This window comes from Solanum verrucosum, unplaced genomic scaffold (genome assembly GCF_900185275.1).
Source record: "Solanum verrucosum unplaced genomic scaffold, falcon-dt-bn FXZP01000925.1, whole genome shotgun sequence".
NCBI classification, from domain to species: Eukaryota; Viridiplantae; Streptophyta; class Magnoliopsida; order Solanales; family Solanaceae; genus Solanum; species Solanum verrucosum.
In genome coordinates this window covers 1-19,695 of record NW_026019747.1, presented here as the reverse complement: position 1 = coordinate 19,695, position 19,695 = coordinate 1, and the positions used below count along the sequence as shown (strand labels likewise).

Below are 19,695 nucleotides of genomic sequence, written 5' to 3'. Positions count from 1 at the left end.
ACATAGTTCCCTGGTAACTTTAGAGAAATGGACTCGACTTTATGCTCTTGTCTTAGCTTGAAACTTGAGACTCTTCACTTAGATTGAGACCCTATACCTTTTTCTTGAAACTCTTTACTTAACTTGGAACTCTAAACTCTTTACTTGACCTAAAACTTGAAACGACGTTAAGACGTTCAATAACGACTCTTGAAAAGCTTTAAAGACTTGCTTGAACTTACTTCTTGACTTTACTTGACTCGACTCTATCTTCCTTTGACTTTGATACTAACTCGCCTTGAATTGGATTATGGATTCAAGACATATAATCACATGTTTATAGATGAGTTCAGGAGGTTTAAATGTACATTTGAGTGTTGGAAACAGCTAGGAAACATAGGTATAACACCTAGGAACATGCATGAGAAAGTGTGAAAGAATGGGGGAACCTTGGCGCCCTTGGCGCTCTGCAAGGCGTGGAGCGCCAGCCCTCAAAGGTCAGAGGTCACCTGTTGGCTCTCTGAGTGGCGTGTCGCCCCAAGGGCTGGGCTTCAGAGCCCCTTTTGGGGCGCGCTGGCAGGCGCGACGCGCCAATCCCTAGCCCAGAAAATTTGACTTTTCTCCCTCTTTTCTTCAACTCTAAACCATCCTTATTTCAAAGGTTCCAATCCCACCCATTAGGGATCACAAAATCCCTCAATATACAATAGATTTCAACTCAAGAACACAACCAAATCATGTCCCACAACCAACAAGAACTTCAACAACAACACAATCAACAACAACTAACAACTTCAACAACATATCCAATCCTTTCTCAAATCATAAAATGAGCTTGGTGTGTGGGGGAAAGGATCAACCCACACAAATAACTAACATACCTTGATAGGGATCACCCCCGACGATTTCCCCGACGGAAACTTGTTGATCTCCTTTTCTTCTCTTCTTCTTCTCCTTCTTCTCTTATTCTTCTCTTCTTCTTCTCTTCTTCACTCTCAAGAACCCTAACTTTCTCTCTTTAAAATGGGATAAAAATGAACCAAAATCAGCCTAACACACCATATAATTCCAAAAGAAATGGCTAGGGAAAAGACTAAAATGCCCTTAATTTTCCGGATAGATTTCCCTGCCAACTGCCCAACTTCTAAAAGGCATAACGCGCTCATACGAACTCGGAATTGAGCAAACTCGGCGGCGTTGGAAAGATCATTCCACAAGCTTCAAAACCATAACTGGAACTACTCCTAACTCATCCTGAGCTGCAAGTTATGACTGCTCAAAGTTGACCAAAAACTCACTGATTTCCACACTTAGCCAATTTTCCAGATTTTTAAATTTTTCCAAAAATGACTATTTCCAAATTTCAAGCTTTTCCATAGTTATTTCAAATTGCCGGATGTTACAAGGATGCTCTGGCAGCGTGAGGTTGATCGTTGTATCATCACTATAGCTCTTATGTGATGGTTGTCGGTTAGAGAAACTCCCACAACAGTTATTGTATTTTCATACACAACAGTTATTGTATTTTTATACACAGAAAGTATTGTATTTTTATATACATCAGTTCATTTGTATTTCTATATACATCTCAGGCTTAGTGTATCTCAGGATCGGCTCTTGCCTATAAAATTTTAGGCATTGGCCTTATTGGGGGCCTCAAATTTTTATAAATAAAAAATTATGTATCTTAACCCCATTCAAATAGAAGAAATTAAGGAAACATTGTTTTGGATTCTTACATTTTCTTCGTTAACACTCACATTATTTATCCTTTGTAACTCTTTTTGCACTCTATTTCTTCACATCTTTGATAGTTAGAGTAATACACTCTCAAAAATATGAATCAATAATCGAAAAGTGTTGAACAAAGTGCATTACAAATTCTCTTTTTTAATTTATTTGTTAATTTTCATATTAAAGTAGGTATACCAAGTTATCAACTTTTTGAATCAAATTCTACGATTCTAACTCTTATCTTTAAAGTTTATCAACTTATTACTTATAAAATTGTGTTAATAATTCATATAATAATTGTCTCAATAAAAGAATGTTTTTCAATGTTGAATTGATAAAATCTTACTTAAAACTAATAATTAAAAAAAATGTTTGAAAAATCATTTATATAAAAGATATTAAGTAGTAATTTACGTCTAGAAATTTAGAAAAATAAATAGATATAGATAAAATTTATATAGATTTTAGGCCTCTAACAAAAATTTCGCTTTAGGCCACAAATTATGTTGAGCCACCCCTGGTGTATCTTTGTATACACACAAGTTTATAGCAGGTTTTAAACAGCTCTTCTTTATATTGCACTTGTTTTAAATTGCATTATATTGAAATGAGTCAGTCAGGATTGAGTTGAGTTGAGCCAGGTAAGTTATTCAGTTTCTTCCAAATTTTCTTCTACCCTATGTTGCTTAGCTTACCAGCTTGCATACTCGTACATTCAATATACTGATGCAGTTGGCCTACATCTTATGACGATGCAGACGCAGGTACCCAGGATCAACACCCGGCACGCCGTTGATCCAGTTGAGCATTTCAGAGTCAGTGGTGAGCCTCCTTGCATTCCGAGGACTCTGTTATTTTGTGTTTCTAGTTTTGTTTTGTTAGGATGTTGCGGGGTTTGTCCCAACATCCATCTCAGTATTATAGAGGCTTCATAGACAATCAGTCAGTTAGTATTGAGTCTCTCATCTATGTATATATGTAAATATGCTATTTTGGACTGGAGTTGCCTTTTTGGCCAGATTTGTATCATTTAAGTTGTTTTATGTCCTTGCATTGCATGGAGTTATTCAGTTGAGTTAGGTTTTCACTGAGTTCAGAAGCCAAGTCAAGGGTTCGCTTGGGGCCAGCAATGGTCTTCAAGTGCCGGCCACGTCCAGGGTGTAGCTCGGGGCGTGACAAACTTGATATCAGAGCAAGTTCCAGAGTCCTAGGGAGTTATGAAGTCGTGTTTGTAGAGTCCTGGTTATCGGTGTGAAGCACACCACATCTATAATTGGGAGGCTGCAACATCTAGGAAGATTTCTCATTTCTTTCACACTTATCTCGTGCGTTAGAGTTCATCTCTAAAAAGTTTCTTTCTAATCCGTGCTTGCGCGTGTTTTCAGATAATCATGCCTCCACGAAGAGTTGGCAGAGGGCGTCTTCCTAGACGTTATGTGGATAAGAAAAAGTTACCTTACGCACCGGGAGTACAACATCAAGGGGAAGTTTCTAATGCCGAGTTCAGAGAGGGAATTAGAATTCTGAGTCAAGCTGTAACTAATCAGATTGGTCAGCAAAAGGGAGCTCAACATGAAGGAGCTGACACTTCAAGGATTTGTGAGTTCTTGGGGATGAATCCTCCGAGCTTCATGGGTTCAACCACTACTGAGGATCCAGAGTACTTCATTAGGAGCTGAAGAAGATTTTTGATGTGATGCGTATGGCAGATATTGAGCGTGTCGAACTAGCTGCGTATCAATTGAAGGATGTTGCTAGAACTTGGTTCGACCAGTGGAAAGGTGGCAGAGTTGAGAATGCACCACCTGCGAGTTGGGCTTATTTTGAGAAAGCTTTCTTGGGGCGTTTCTTTCCCCGAGAATTAAAGGAGTCCAAGGTACGTGAGTTCCTCACGTTTAAGCAGGAGTCTATGAGTGTTCTTGAGTATGGGTTGAAGTTCACTATCCCGTTATGCTCCGGAGATGGTTGCGGACATGAGGAGTAGAATGAGTTTATTTGTAGCTGGGTTGTCTCGATGGTCGAGCAAGGAAGGTAGAGCTGCAATGCTTATCGGGGACATGGACATATCAAGGTTGATGGTCTATGTGCAGTTGGTAGTGGAAGAGAAGTTGAGGGATAGAGAGGAGTTCAAAGACAAGAAAGCTAAGACAGGGAACGGGTCCGAACAACAGAAGAGTGATGCAAACCGTTCGTCTTTCCAACAGAAACAGAAGGGACCTGCTCCATCATCGGCTAGTACACCTGCACCTCAGAACAAGAGTGAGTACTATGGGCAAAATGTCAGAGTAAAACCTAGTTATCTACAGGGTAGTGTGGCACAAGGGGGTAGTAAGCCTCCTGCCTGTGCCAAGTGTGGTAGGAACCACTCAGGTATTTGTCGAGAGAGCTCCATTGGTTGTTTCAAGTGTGGACAGAATGGACATTTCATGCGAGAGTGTCCAGAGAACAGGCAGGGTAATGGGAACAATAGAGCTCAGTCTTCTTCAGTTGTTCAACCAAACAGGACGACCCCTAGAGGAGTTACTTATAGTGCTGGTGGAGGAGTAAACCGCCTCTATGCAATCACCAGTCGCCATGAGCAAGAGAATTCTCCAAATGTTGTTACTGGTATGATCAAAGTCTTTGCTTTTGATGTGTATGCTTTGCTAGACCCAGGAGCAAGTTTATCTTTTGTAACTCCTTATGTTGCAAATCAGTTTGAGGTTCTTCCTAAAAGACTTTGTGAACCCCTTTTGTGTTTCTACACTCGTTGGGGAGTCTATTCTAGCAGAAAGAGTTTATCGTGATTGTCTATTTCTATCAATCACAAGAGCACCATGGCTGATTTGGTTGAGTTAGACATGGTAGATTTCGATGTCATTCTAGGTATGGATTGGCTTCATGCTTGTTATGCATCGATAGATTGTAGAACTCGAGCAGTTAAGTTTCAGTTTCCGAATACGCCAGTTATAGAGTGGAGTAGTAGTACAGCAGGGCCTAAGGGTCATTTCATTTCGTACCTTAAGGTGAGAAATTTAGTTTCGAAGGGTTGTGTCTATCACTTAGTCCGAGTTAATGACTTTAGTGTTGAGATACCTCATTTTCAGTCAGTTCCTATAGTAAGAGAGTTTCCAGAAGTTTTTCCTGATGACCTACTTGAAATTCCTCCTGAGAGAGTGATAGATTTCGGCATAGATCATCATTCCAGATATTTGCCCTATCTCTTTTCCGCCTTATGGAATGGCACCAGCAGAGTTGAAAGAGTTGATAGAACAGTTAAAGGGGTCTAGTAGATAAGGGTTTTATTTGACCATGTTGACTCGGAAACAACGAAGTTTCAATGGTCCAAAGCTTATGAGGAAAGCTTTCAGGAATGGAAAAAGAAATTGACTATTGCCCAGTTATGATATTTGGTTCTTGAGTAGATACTGGGTATCCGAATCTAAAATGGATTCCACAAGGAGGAATAGTGAGGATGAATGGGTTTGACCCATCATTAGTGCCAGAGGAAAAAGGTGAGGAAGACCAGACCCTATTTAGCTGGAATTACAGATAGAATGTTCATAAGCAGTAATGGCTTTTGAACAAGGGGGAGATGGTGTTTTGAGTTATCAAGGTGGATTGTGGGCATTGTTGCTTGTGGGGTGTTTGAGTTTGATTTACACCCTTAGCCTAGTAAGAGTCACCTCATTCGAGGACGAATGTTCCCAAGGGGGAGATATTGTAACATCCGGCAATGTGAAATAATTTAAGAGGCTTAGAATTAGAAATTTTCATTTTTTTGAAAGAATTTAAAAATCTGAAAATTTGGCTAAGTGTGGGAAAAAGTGAGTTTTTGGCCAACTTTGAGCAGTTATAACTTCTAGCTCAAGATGCGTTATGTGTAGTTCCAGTGGTGTTTGCGAAGTTCGTGGAATGGTCTTTCCAACCCCAGCAAGTTTGCTTGATTTCGAGTTCGTATGAGCGAGTTATACCTTTTGAAAGTTGGGCAGTTGGCAGGGAATCCGTCCGAAAATTTTGAGGGCATTTTGGTCTTTTTCCTAGCCTTTTCTTTTGGATATATATTAAGGTATTAGACTGATTTTAAATCAGTTTTTCCTTTTTAAAGTGAGAGTTAGGGTTGTGAGTGAAGAGAGAAAGAAGAGGAGAAGGAGAAGAAGAAGCACCTTCGTAGAGATCGTCGTGGATATCGTCGGGGGTGATCCCTATTAAGGTATGTGAGTTCATAGTGTTGGGTTGGTTCTTTCCCCTACACGCCAAGCTCGTTTAATTCGAGAAAAGATTGAATATGTTTGTTGAAGTTGTTGGTTGGAATTGTTGAAGTTGTAGTTGTGTTGTGTTGTAGTTCTTGTTGGTTTGGTGTATGTTTCCGATGGTGTTTTTGAGTTGAATCTAGTGTATGTTGAGGGATTTTATGATCCTTAGTGTTTGGGGTTGAAACCATTGAAGGTAAGGGAGGTTTAGAGTTGGAAAAATGAAGGAGAAAAGTCAAGTTTTCGGGGAAAAGGGTTGGGGCGTCGCGCCAACCAGCGCTCCCCAAGAGGGACTCTGAGGTCCAGCCCTTGGGGGTCGCCCCTACCAGAGCCCCAACCAGATCCTTCTGAACTTTGAGGTCTGGCGCTCCGCTCCTCTCAGATCGCCAAGAGCGCCAAGTCTTCCCATTCCTTCCCCGCTTTCTCATACATGTTCCTAGGTATTGTACCTATTTTCATAGTTGTTTCCAACACCCCCAAGGTACGTTTAAACGTCAAGAACTCGTCCATAACAGGTGATCAAACACCTTGAATTATAATTCCAATTCAAGGAGAGTTAGTTAGAAGTCAAGTGAAGTTAAAGCCAAGCTTAGAAGTTAAGAAGTAAGTCAAGCAAGAGTCTTTAATGAACGTTTTAACTTCATTTTTAGGCTCAAGTTTCCAATCAAGCAAAGAGTATAGAGTTTCAGGTCAAACAAAGAGTATCGAGTTTCAAGTTGAGTCAAGAGTATAAAGTTGAGTTCATTTCTCAAAAGTTATAAGGGAACTAAGTATTCCTTAAGAGTTTATAAATGTTTTTACACATTTGAGCAAGAAAAGGGAACATCGATTCCAAAAGAGCCTTTGGGCTAAGCATTGAGTAATTATCTCAAACTAAAGAAAGAGGTTGTTTTAAAAGAAAAGCTAAGGTTTGAAGTTCTTTTCTTCAAAGAAGTATATGGGGACTATGTATTCCCAAAGAAGTTTATAAATGTTTTCACATTTAAACAAGCTTTGGAGACTGAGATTTCCAAAGAGCCTTCGGGCTAGTTTTTCAGAAAAAGAGTTATCGCTTTCTAAATGAAGCAAAAGAGGAAACTGAGATTTCCAAGATAGCCTTTGAGCTAAGTTTTTGAGTAATTATCTCAAATCAGCAGGAAGGAATATGTTTTAAAACATAAAAGTCAGTACATTTTTTGGAGTAGTATCGAGCACCGAGTTGGGGGAGCGTTCAAGGAACCCACAGCCCCCATAGAACCATGTTAGCCACCATGGGTAGAAAAGGAACATACTTTTTAGATGAATCCTTTTCCAGATAGACTAGTGGATCCATTAGGCAGTTCAAGTCTTATACGTTTGGTCGGGTATAGGATGCTCTGGCAGCGTGAGGTCAATCTTTGTATCATCATTATAGCTCTTATGTGATGATTGTTGGTTAGAGAAACTCCCATAGCAGTTATTGTATTTTTATATACATCAGTTCATTTGTATTTCTATATACATCTCAGGCTTAGTGTATCTTTGTATACACACAGAGTTTATACCAGGTTTTAAACAACTTTTCTTTATATTGCACTTGTTTTAAATTGCATTATATTGAAATGAGTCAGTCAGGATTGAGTTGAGTTGAGCCAGGCAAGTTATTCAGTTTCTTCCAGATTTCCTTCTAGCCTATGTTGCTTAGCTTTCCAGCTTGCATACTCGTACATTCAATGTACTGATGCCAGTTGTCCTGCATCTTATGACGATGCAGGCGCAGGTACCCAGGATCAGCACCCGACACGCCGTTGATCCAGTTGAGCATTTCAGAGTCAGTAGTGAGCCTCCTTGCATTCCGGAGGACTCTGTTATTTTGTGTTTCTAGTTTTGATTTGTTAGGATGTTGCGGGGTCTGTCCCAACATCCATCTCAGTATTATAGAGGCTTCATAGACAGTCAGTCAGTTAGTATTGAGTCTCTCATCTATGTATATGTAAATATGTTATTTTAGGACTCGAGTTGCCTTTTTCGCCAGATTTGTATCATTTAAGTTGTTTTATGTCCTTGCATTGCATGGAGTTATTCAGTTGAGTTAGGTTTCCGCTGAGTTCAGAAGCCATACCAAGGGTTCGCTTGGGGCCAGCAATGGTTTTCAAGTGCCGGCCACCTCCAGGGTGTAGGCTCGGGGTGTGACAGAGGATCCCGTATCCAGCAACCCAACCTATACAAATGGGAATCAAAGCCTATTAGCACAACTTGATTAAAAAGAGTTTGATCGGAGCCAAAAGGGTAAAAAAATTTGCCAAAAATTTCAAAAGAGTACATCATATTTTTTTTAAACCAAAAAGCCAAAATCTCTCCTGCCGGAGCAATTTCATTCTGACACATATTAACTCCGTTAAAAATAAAAATTGCTGCCCTAGCAGCGATTTTGTCCAATTTTTTTTCTTTTCTTTCACTAAAATCGCTGGCACAACAGCGATTATTTAACTCTAATTTTGTTTTCCTCCAACTAATATCACTACCATGGCAGCATTTTCATAGAAAAATAAAATAAATACTTTTTCATGAAAATCGTTGCTTTGGCATTTTTTTTAAGAAAAAATTCTTTTGAAATCGCTGCCTTGGCAGCGTTTCTCTTGAAAATAATTCTATTTTTTTCTGGAAAATCGCTGCTCCTTAAAAAAAAATTGAAAATCTTTTCTTATTTTTTGTATTTTTTTTAAATTGCGTTTTTATGAAAAAACTTTAAGCAAAACTTTTAATTTTTTTTCTTTTCTGAAGAGAAACGCTGCCAAAGCAGCGATTTAAAAAAAACTTTCAATAAAAATCTGCCAAAGCAGCTATTTTCATGATTTTTTTTTGTAAATTTTTTTTTCTACGAAAATGCTGTCATAGCAGCGATATTAGTTGGAGGAAAAGAAATTGGAGTTAAATAATCGCTGCTATGCCAGCGATTTTAGTGGAAAAATTTTTGGACAAAATTGCTACCGTGGCAGCAATTTTTAGTTCTAACAGAGTAAACGGCGTCAGTATGTGTCAGAGGGAGATTGCTTCACCAATAGCGATTTTGCCCTTTTGGTTTAAATAAAATATGATGTCCCCTTTTGGAATTTTTGGCAAATTATTTTGCCCTTTTGACTCCGGACTCTAATTAAAAGGCACAAATTTCAATAAGAAAAAAATAGTATAGTGAAGCAATGGCTGCTGCTTCTCCTAATGAGTCTCGTAACACAATTACATCTCATTAGGAAAAGACGATTAGATAGGACATAACACAATTATATCACATTGCTATATGACATTAGATAGGAGAGTATGGAGATCGATGATTAGAGTATATTGTTGAGTTCGGAGCCAAAAGGGTAAAAAAAATTGTCAAAAATTTCAAAAGGGCACATTAATTTTTTTTAAAATCAAAAGGGCAAAATCGCTCCTGACGAAGCGATTTCCCTCTAACACAATGACTAAAAATCGCTGCCCTAACAGCGATTTTGTCCAAAAACTTTTTTTCTTTTAATTTTTTTTATTGAAAATCGTTGCTTTGTCCAAAAACATCGCTGCAGGGGCAGCGTTTTTCATGCCTAGTACTATTATTTTCATGCCTATTCATGTCTATTGTTAATTATTAATAATATAAAAATGCATATATGAGCCTATTGTTAATTATTAATAATATAAAAATGCCTATTCATGCCTATTGTTAACCAAAATCGCAGCGATTTTGAAGAAAAAAAGATTAATTTTTTTAAGGAGATCGCTGCTAAGGCAGCGATTTTTTTTTTTTTTTAACGGACAACGTCAATTTTTGTCAGAAGAAAATCACTCCTGACGGAGCGATTTTGCCTTTTTGGTTAATTTTTTTTTTGATGTGCCGTTTTAGCTTTTTGAAAGAAAAAAGTTGCCCTTTTAGCTTCGAACTCGTATATTGTTTGTATATTGTCAAACGTTGTATCTCTTGCTAGTGGTAGAGTAAGGTTCTAATCTAGACCCCCTATATATCCCCTTACCATTATTCCCTGTTAGTATTATGCTAGCATTTACTTTTTCTTTAATTTTATAACTATGGTTATTTCTTTTACTTTGATTATCTTTAATATTTTGACTGTCGATATTTTTGTTTCTTAAATATAATTCTCATCATATCTTTTTACTGTTACAATACTTTCAAACCATGTTTTGAAGAACGATTTCTTGATTCGAGGATCTATCGTAAACATCCTCTCTATCAGACAAAGATACAAATAAGGCCTGCATACATCCTATCCTTCTCAAATTCCACTTATATGAGATGATATCAGATATGTTATTGTAATTGTTGCATAATTAACCATCCTTTTCAATTTCAATAAATAAAAAAAACTCCTCTTTAATATCATTCTAATGAAAATTTCTTCGAAACAACATAAATAATAACAGTTCATCATGTTCAAGAATCCACTAATTTTTCTTTAAATTCTTATTAACTAATTTTTTGCAATGTTTATATCATGTCATTTAAAAGAAAAAGACAGATGACTCTAAGCATTGATTGATATATATAATGTACTAGAATAAGTGGTAGTAACTAGTACGTACATTATAAATAGGTGATCCTATTAGCACAACTTAAAGCCACAAATCTCGATAAGAAAAAAAGAGTAGAGTGAAGCAATGGCTACTACTTCTCCTAATAATAAGTCTCGTCGCTTAGCTAATTTTCACTCAACTGTTTGGGGATATCATTTCCTTTCTTATACTCCTGTGAGTTAACACATACTATTTCTTTAAAATCTCCTTATTATATTGTTGCTAATTAATTTTGCATGTTATACCTTTTTTTTTTACTATTTTGTCTAAACTTAATGTACATAATATTTAATCGATTAATTAATATAGTATGCTGCAAGACATTTACTGATTTTGGATGTCCTGCAGGAAATAAGTACCCAAGAGAAACTTGAAGTTGATGAGTTAAAAGAAATATTCAGGAAAATGTTGATGGAAACTTGTGATAATAGCACTCAAAAACTTGTGTTGATAGACACAATCCAACGATTGGGAGTAGCATATCATTTCCATAATGAAATCGAAACATCCATTCAAAATATTTTTGATTCTCAACTACAGAGTGAGAATAATGATGACAACCTTTACGTTGTTGCTCTTCGTTTTCGACTGCTAAGGCAACAAGGACATTACATCTCTTCTGGTAAATGTGCTCTATCTTTACATTTGTTAAGTCACAATAAAAATCAATTTCTAATTAGCTTGGTATATAATGTTATGGCATGTTGAACAACAATTTGCATTTAAGTTTTTATAACAATACAAATTAAATATTATGGCATGTTTAAAGTCGCATGTTTCAAAAGTTTTACTGCCACACAAATACTATCACATGTACACGTTTTTCAAATCTTCTTTTCTTTCTTAAATTCTGTGCTGAATCAAATTATTATATCACATAAATTGGAACGGAAAGAATACCAGAGTAAATAATTTTGGCAGCAAAAAACTCTTACGAAGGTTTATGTCTAGTTACGGTTTGTAACAAATTAAATTTCTTTATATCTGCTAACATCAAAAGACGATATTAATTAATCTGTAGATGTCTTCAAGAAATTCATAGATCATGATGGAAAATTCAAAGAAAACCTTACTGATGATGTTCAAGGATTATTGAGTCTACATGAAGTAGTACATCTGAGAGTACGTGGGGAGGAAATTCTTGAAGAAGCTCTTATCTTTACTATCACTCATCTCGAATCTATGCTCTCCAACTCGAACAATGACTCGATTAAGGTTCAAATTACTGAAACCTTAAGCCAACCTATTCACAAGACTGCAGCAAGGATGGGAGCTAGGAAATACATATCCACCTGTGAAAGCAATGATGCACACGACAATTTGCTTTTGAAATTTGCAAAATTGGATTTCAACATGCTACAAAAGATGCACCAAAGAGAGCTTAGTGAGCTTACAAGGTATAAAGATATCTATATAATTTGATCTATGTATGTACTTACTTCATATATGATACAATTATATATTATTTAAATCGTCGATCTTATGATATAGGTGGTGGAAAGATTTGGATTTTGCAAACAAATTGTCACATGTAAGAGACAGATTGGTTGAGTGTTACTTTTGGATACTAGGAATGTATTTTGAGCCTAAATATAATCGTGCTAGAACAATGATGACTAAAGTACTAAAGATGAGCTCTATTATTGATGATACATATGATGCTTATGGAACACTTGATGAACTTGCATCTTTCACCGATGCAATCCAAAGGTATAAAACACAAACTTTATAAGTAAATTAACTTTCTTATTTTACAATCCCTCATTAATGAATATGAAAAATTAAACATGTATTTATGTTGTTATTGTGAAATTAATGTACAAGACATAAATTAAATCGATTTGTTTGTAATTTTCAGATGGGATATCACTGCAATCGATTCAATCGAGCCATATCTAAGACCTGCTTATGAAGCTCTTCTAGACGTTTATAGTGAAATGGAACAAGTATTGGCCAAATAATGTAAATCAGACCGTGTATACTATGCAAAACAAGAGGTAATATTATTGCTTAACCAACCACATAAATATGTCAGTTAAGTAATATGCGGAATTTTAGTAGTCCAATTGGATGGCTGTCTGAATTTTTCCACGTTGTAATGAATTCCCTTTAACCACTTCTCATTCCCCACCCCTATGTATAATTCAAGAAAATAAATGAATACTTTTGCGACTTAATTATTATCTAGCTAACAATATTTCTAATTAATTCTTTTTAGATGAAGAATTTGGTGAGTGCCTATTTTAAGGAAGCCCAATGGTTAGATGGTGGCTGTATTCCAAAATGTGAAGAGCACTTGGAGAATGCACTTGTAAGCTCTGGCTGTCTTATGGCAACCGCTTCTTCCTTGGTTGGTATGGAGGAATTTATACCCAAACAGACTTATGAATGGTTAATGAATGAGCCTTTGATTGTACGAGCATCCTCAATGATTTGTAGAGCAATGGACGATATTATTGGACATGAAGTAAGTATAACTTCTCAAGGGCAAATTAGACATTTAGCCGATTGAAAAAAATAATAAAAATACTCCCTTCGTTTCATTAAATTTGTCATGTTTTATTTTTTGAGATTTAAATTGTATTAATTTTTATCAATATTTTGAGATATATTTTTTGACCATATTAATATGAGGAAAATGGTATCTTGAAGTACTTTTAATGTAGGTTTTTGAATATTTAAATTATAATTTTAAAATATTAAATTAATACAATTCACTCTTTAACTCTTTAAGATTACTCAAATTGACATTCAAAAAGTGAAATATGACATGTAATAGGGGAATGTATATGTATCAACAATATATATTATATATTAATATACAAAACACATGTATTTGTTAGCTACAATTTTCTTGAATGGCTATTTATCTCAATTTCTCCATCTTATAATCCATATACGTAGTAAATTCTTAATAGCACGAAAAACAAAATATATAGAACAGTTCGGATTTGCTTCAAATATACCTCCATAAGCATACAGATGGAATAAATTGTATATAGTGGATTTATATTAAATTGACTTAAGAATTAACTAAGAATCTTACAATATGATAAAAGGAAATGCTAAAACTATAGTAGTTTGGTTATACTGAAGATGTTGATATTTAGTTTATGTAGGCTGAACAAGAAAGAGGACATGTAGCTTCAATTATTGAATGCTACATGAAAGAGTATGGACCTTCAAAACAAGAGGCATACATGAAGTACCATAAAGAAGTCATCAATGGATGGAAGGATGTAAACAAAGAACTTCTCCGTCCTACTAAAGTGCCAATATTTGTCCTTGAACGAGTTTTAAATTTTGCATGTGTGATGGACATGTTATACAAAGAAGAAGATGCATATACAAACTCCAAAGGCAAACTAAAAAATATGATTAGCTTGTTACTAGTTGAATCTATCAAAATATGAAAATCATTATGAAATTACACCATCAAGGAATTGGAGCAAAATCAGCCATACAATAAATTGAAGATCTTTTATTTATATGTGATGCATATTATATTGTATTGTATTGTATTGTATTACATTATTTTATAATTATATACTTTAAATAAATTGTATCGTTTGTTTTGGTTTAATTGCACATTTGGTTGATTGTATCGTGCAATAATCATTAAATTGACTAAAGTATCCTTCATTATTATAAATATCAAACTTATCAACAATTACTATAAAAAATAATTGAAGACGATTTGTTCTTGGAAGGTTTGAATTTGATAGAATTGGGACAAGAATAATTTATGCATCCAATTAATTTAAAAGCTTCTTAATTTAATAATGTAAATTAATTAATTTGAAATAAATAATTTAAGTATATCAATTAAGTTATGAATTAACTGATTTAAATAAAGAAAAAAAACACAACACTTTAACTTAAATTCATGCTTAAATATAGAAAACATATTCAGAATATTATAAAATATATATACCATATATATAAACACCTTATATTGTTTATTACAAAATGGCAAAATTGCTCTGAAAATATTTTTGACTTTTTGTAAAAAATAATTTTTTTAACTTATTTGAAATTGACAAAGTTTGAAGATTACTTAAATTATGAATCGGGCAAAAATTGAATGTCAACATGAATTGATTCTTTTCAAAGTAAATACATGAGTACCTCAGTTAGTGTTACCATTTTAGATTTCACGTACCTTATGTAAGTTTACCATTCTAACTTTAGTATTCTCTTGAAGTCAAGTTTTCTATAAAATTTATTTTAATTAATTAATTAAACAGTGAACATGAATTATATTAATCATTTAGTTTTCCTATGTCGGTCAAATGTATACTTTCAAGACTAATAATTCTCAAGGATAAAATAGAAAAATCTCCGCTTTCAACCATGAAACAGTTCAACAAACGGGATGATAAAAATCATATTTGAATTAAAAAAAAAAAATTAATACTTTCAATAAAAACATTTTTGCTCTTTTCGTTCACAACTTATTCATTGAGTTAAAAAAAAATCATTCAACTTTTCTTTTAATTTAAATCACCTTATTGACGAAATAATATAATATCAATTCTTAATCACAAAATGAATAAGTATATCTGATTCTTTTTCCTAAAATAAATCTCCCTGGCCATTATAAATATAAATAATAAACAATAGAAAATTCTAACAAACTTTGTCTCTGACCAGTATAAACACTAGAAAATTCTAAACAAGTTTTTATGTCTTTGATTTGATTTAATATTATTTATATTTCATTTCCTTCTTATTCTCAACCTTTACTTCATGTGATTCCATGCAATTTTTCATATTATCTAAAAAAATATTTTAATTTTTAAATTAAAGTAGAAATTCATTGTTAAATAAAGTTATGGACTTACGTCCTCCTTTTCATCTAAATCATATTTATGTATGTTATGTTGAAATTTGACATAAGAGTATTATGTTAAATTTTTTTGTTTTGAATTTAGAACTTATGTTATATTTTCAATTTCATTTGTTTTAAGGAGTAGTGACTCGATATTTTACATTGCAAGATATTTTATTGACTAAAGTACCACATAATTAATTACCGAGGCTTCCTATTGTGGAAATAATTTCAAATAATTAATTTGAATTATTCTTACCATAATAAATTACAAATCATTCCACTAGAAATTCGTAATTACACTCCTCTATTTGTATCGAAATTCCCCATTAAACACTTATGTAATTCCCCATGTCAAGATTACAGGTACTAATCAATAAACTAAATTACTGACGAATTTGATTCAGTGATTAGTTTCTTTTAGAGCAATACTTAACTTATTTCATGAACCAGAATCATAAATCTACCGGTTGGGTTTAAAATTAAAACTCTACCACTATCAAACAAAAAAAAAGGAGATATTTTCTATTGCTAAAAGTAGAGTTGTTGAACCATCCGCATGAAAAATGCTAACTTCACCTCTAATCAGCTTGCAAGTTTCTTGAAACCCCTGCAAAGTAGTACAGATATGATCAGTGGATCCTGAGGCTACATACCATGAATTAGTAGAAACAACCTCTAAATATGTTTCAACGAAGAGTGAAAGTGAGTTACCTGGATTGTTTTTCTTCTTGGCTAAGAAAACTGGACAATGCGCCTTCTAATGGTTTGGCATCTTGCAATGAAAATACTTGCACTTAGGTTTTTTCATGCCCCCAGTTGGAGGTTAAATTGCCTTAGTTTTGTGAGCCTTTTTCTTCTTCTGTCCACCTTGCGATTTAGAAGTAAAACCTTTCTCAACATACAGTGTCATAGATGATGTCGATTTTTTGACAATTGTCTCTACCGCTTGCAGCTCATTCAACAATTGTGCCAAACATAGATTCATCTTATTCACATTATAATTTAGGCAAAACTGTTGAAAACTGTCAAGTAGAGACTACAATATCATCTCAGCTTGGGAGTCGTTGTCAATTTCATCCCTCAAGACCTCCAGGTCATTCATAAGACCTATCATCTTCAGAACATGGTCTCTAACAAGAGTGTCTTCAACCATGTTAGTGTTCATGAGAGATCTCATGGCAGTCTACTTATCTTATCGACCCTAGTCACCAAACCATTGTTTGAGAGTTTCCAAAATTTCAAAACTTGATGATGGATGATGTTGCAGCACATTTAACATTGAAGCCATAATGGAACACCACGCCATCTCATCAGTTTTGCGTCATTTCTGATAAGCTACCTTATCCTCACACTACAACAAATCTGATGTTTAGCCACGAAAAGTTTAGCTACGATAAAAAAATCGTCTCCAATTATACATTTTTTGTGACAAAACTTACATTTCGTCCTCAAATGCATGATTCACATATTTTTAGTGACAAAAAATAAAGTTCGTAGTAAATATTTTGTCTACAAATCTTTCCCACCAAAAAATTAAAATGGCGCCAATTATTAGGTAAATTTAGCCACAAAGTTACGGATATTAGTGACAATCAGTTTTGTCCCTAATTTTGTTGACAACTTATGACGAACCATAAATGCATGACTCACATACATTTAGTGACAAAAATAATTTTGTAACAAATGTTTTGTTTACAAACTTTTCCCGCCAAAAATTTTAATTGGCGCCAATTATAAGGCAATATTTGCCACGAATTTGAGGTTATTGGTGACGATCAGTTTCGTCGCTAATTTTACTGACAATTCGTGACAAATCATTATTCGTCTTTAAAAAGTTTAAGTTTAGATACGAAAATAATTCGTCACTAAAAGTATATATTTAAATTAGTGACATAATAATATTTGTAATGAAATGGTGTAAACTTTAGTCATTAATTGTATATCATTTGTGACATTCACTTTTGTCACTAATAATGTAAACAGTTAATGACTATCATCTTTTAGTCTCCTTTAATCTACAATATTATTTAGCTACGTTAAAACGTTTGTCGCAAATTATTTTCTCTTTGTGACAAAATTAATTTTCGTCTTAAATGAATATGTTATGCACTTGAAATGGCTAAAAAAAAAATTTTTACAAAAGTTTCGTCATCTACAAACTTTTTTCACTATTAAAACTACTGTGAATATCGGCCTCCAATGAAAGTCAATAATTTCTTACCTTCAGATGTCGATATTGTAAAAAACAATTATTTTTTTCTTAAGAAAACCATACCCAAGAACTCGGTTTTGGCCACACACAAAAAAAGGAAACCCACACTGACCTCTGGAGGTCAAAAAATTTCTCTTAAAATAGATGTATAAAATGATCTCTTATAATCAATATTTGATTAACAAATAAAGAATAATATTAATTATTACCTTGGTTAGATACAAAAAGAAAAAAATATTTTTAATAAACTTAAATCAAATTATCTTTCGGAGGACGGTAATATGTAAAATAAAATTAAATATTACAATATCCACTTACAAAAGTCGGTAATATTAAATTCATGTAATTAATTTTATTTTCATTAAATATTCATATAGTGACCACCGGAGGTCAATAGTTTTATTTTTTATTCAAAACCAACCTCTAGTGATCGGTACTAGATTATAAAATTAATAATACAACGTAATTTTATGTCAATAAAAATACAAAAAACTCAAAATTAATAATTTTCAATTAATTTTAAATAAATCATTGACCGGAAGACGAATTTATGTAAAATAAAAAACAAAAACAATATAAAATATCGATCTCCGAAGGTCGGTACTATTTAATTTAACCTAATTAATTTTTCTTAATTAAAATTTAATGTGAACTGACCTCCGGAAGTTGGAACATTTTGTTTTATTAAAAAATTGAGTCCATGGAGTAGACAAAAAAATAATGATAAATTTTACTTGGAATATGGAATAACATCGATATTAATTAATAGATAATTATATATATATATATATTTGTAAACTAATGTAAAAAAAATTATCAGTCTATCGTCAAATCATGAACTTAAATCTCGTTTAATAATGTAGTGGCAAAGTGCCAACCGATGATCCATCTGAGTATAAATTGTGAGGCGATACTCATAGAAATGTCATAATAAATCAAATTTTATTTATGTTAACGATTCATCAGAACTTTGAATGTCTTGTCCCCCTTAGTGATATACACAACATAACATCGATAATTCATTGGTTTTAGAAGGTAATACCTATATGTTGACACCCAATTTTGACAGACCTACAACCCTTTTTGAATTGATATTCGATTTAAAATGTATTGTAAAACCTATTTCTTTTACTCTTTGTTTAAATTTATATTTTATTTTTATCTAAATAATTATATACACTAACATTCATAATTTTCAAAATTATTATTATTATTATTATTATTATTATTATTATTATTATTATTATTATTATTATTATTATTAGTTGTTAAATATTTGAAATAATTAATTTGCTTATCTATTTAGCGTGTATTAATAGATTTAAGTATGTTTATTTCATATGCAAATTTTTATTATGTATAGTGTGTTATTATTTAAATTGCAATTCACTTAGTTTTTTCTCCCAAATTATTTAAATTATAGCATTTTCTACCCAATTTATTTCAATTCTAGCCTTTTCTATTCCATCGTATACCAATTTTAGCCTATCCCTTAAATTTCCTTTCCATTATAGCCACTTGTTTGCTCGAATTATAACCATTTTCTCACAATTCACTTCAGTTGTAACCCATCAAGTCTCATATCTCAAATCCCATCCTAGTCGTCCTCTTACCTGATCAATATCTCTTTAAATCATGATCGTTCATTTATTTAGATCCAATGGTCAGGATCTATTAATCTCCCCCCCCCCCCCCTATTTTAATACTTTTGACACCCCAAAACCCTTAACATTTTCACTCATTCTTCTTCTTCTTTCAAAACCAGCGCCGCTCAATGGTTAAGACCCACCAAGCAGAACCCTAGACTTCCGCTCTCCCCCGTGGTTGTCCGCCATCTGCGTTGAAACAGCCACCAACGCCAGACTCCTCCAACCTCTGCTCCTCTCCCTTTCCAGTAACCACCGACGACAACCACCAAACGAGCCCCTTTCTCCTCCTCTTCGCCGGCAAACCACCATAAATGCCAACGAAACCCCTCTTATGTCCTTCTCATCTTCCCTCGCCTCTTCTCTTCCAGAAACGACCACCCAAAGACCACCGGCGAACCACCACATGCATACCGATAAATCGACCAGCACGAGCCCAGTGGACACCGCCTCTGCTCTTCTCTCTTCACTCATCCAGCGAGGCTGAAGGAAATAATAGCAAGAGTATTGTTTCTCCCACCAACAGGCTTC

The 19,695-nt window shown here is 34.0% G+C and overlaps 1 pseudogene; it reads left to right on the top strand.

Moving 5' to 3' along the window:
* The first annotated feature begins 10,543 nt into the window (after window positions 1–10,543).
* Window positions 10,544–13,885, top strand: LOC125807807 (sesquiterpene synthase 9-like; annotated as a pseudogene).
* The last annotated feature ends 5,810 nt before the right edge of the window (window positions 13,886–19,695 follow it).